Source organism: Solanum stenotomum, unplaced genomic scaffold (genome assembly GCF_019186545.1).
Source record: "Solanum stenotomum isolate F172 unplaced genomic scaffold, ASM1918654v1 scaffold1237, whole genome shotgun sequence".
NCBI classification, from domain to species: Eukaryota; Viridiplantae; Streptophyta; class Magnoliopsida; order Solanales; family Solanaceae; genus Solanum; species Solanum stenotomum.
In genome coordinates, this window is record NW_026022012.1 from 1 (window position 1) to 962 (window position 962).

The window sequence follows — 962 nt, forward strand, 5'->3', positions numbered from 1 at the left end:
AGGGGACTGGGAAGTGCAGCAAGAGGTAGTAATCATCCACTTGAAAGTTGGTTTACATGTTCTCAAGGTAGTACAACACAAGGTGTAGACCAGAATACAAATGTTGCACCAAAGGAAACTGCTACTGCCAGGAAAGGAAAGGGTGTTGGAAACACAACTCAATTTAAAAGGCCAAGAGTAACTGGAATGGGTGTGTTTCAAGCTGAAAATGGTCTCAAAACTTTCAATGTAAGTATTGTAATGCATTCATAATGTTTGTACCCTAATGACTTGATAACATCTGTTCTCTAATAACCTTACTTCTCTAAAAAATTTATAGCCTGGACTGCCAAGTAGCAAAATATTAGCTGGACCAAAAAGAGTTTTGAGATCAAATGTTGTAACTGGGGATGTTGGTTTCAAACCAACAAGTGGATTGAAGTGGAAAGGAAATCAAGCAATCACAACTAGAATGCTCCAGCATATTAGAGATCAATCAAGGCTTTCAAACACAAATGATTCCTCCTCTTCACAGCCTCGAGACCCATGGAAACTATAATGTTGATAGCAATGGTGTTTTCTTAGTACTGTTTTGGTGGCAACTATAAGTACTATTTTGTTTCATGTTTGAAGGAAAAACAACTATTTCCTTTTTTTTGTTATATGTATGTATGAAATAGTACTAAAATTATGGGTACTTATGCAATGTGAAAATTTTATTTTGCTTTTAAGTTCACTTTTAGAATCAACTTTGTACTGAAAATTTGCTCTCAAGTAATGAAATTCTAGGCACTTATGCAATGTGACTTGTCTTATTTATGTGAAGCTTTATTTTTATTTGCAAGAATAGGTACTGCAATTTGGGTACTTATGCAATGTGTTTTGTGTTATTTCTGTGTAGCTTTGTTGGGAGAATAGGTACTGTGATTAATACCTCTTGACTTACTTCATTTTATTTTACAATTTCAAACACAAACAAATCA

At 34.3% G+C, this 962-nt stretch overlaps 1 pseudogene; it reads left to right on the forward strand.

Moving 5' to 3' along the window:
* Positions 1-3: 3 nt before the first annotated feature.
* LOC125849979 (uncharacterized) lies at positions 4-690 on the forward strand (annotated as a pseudogene).
* Positions 691-962: the final 272 nt, after the last annotated feature.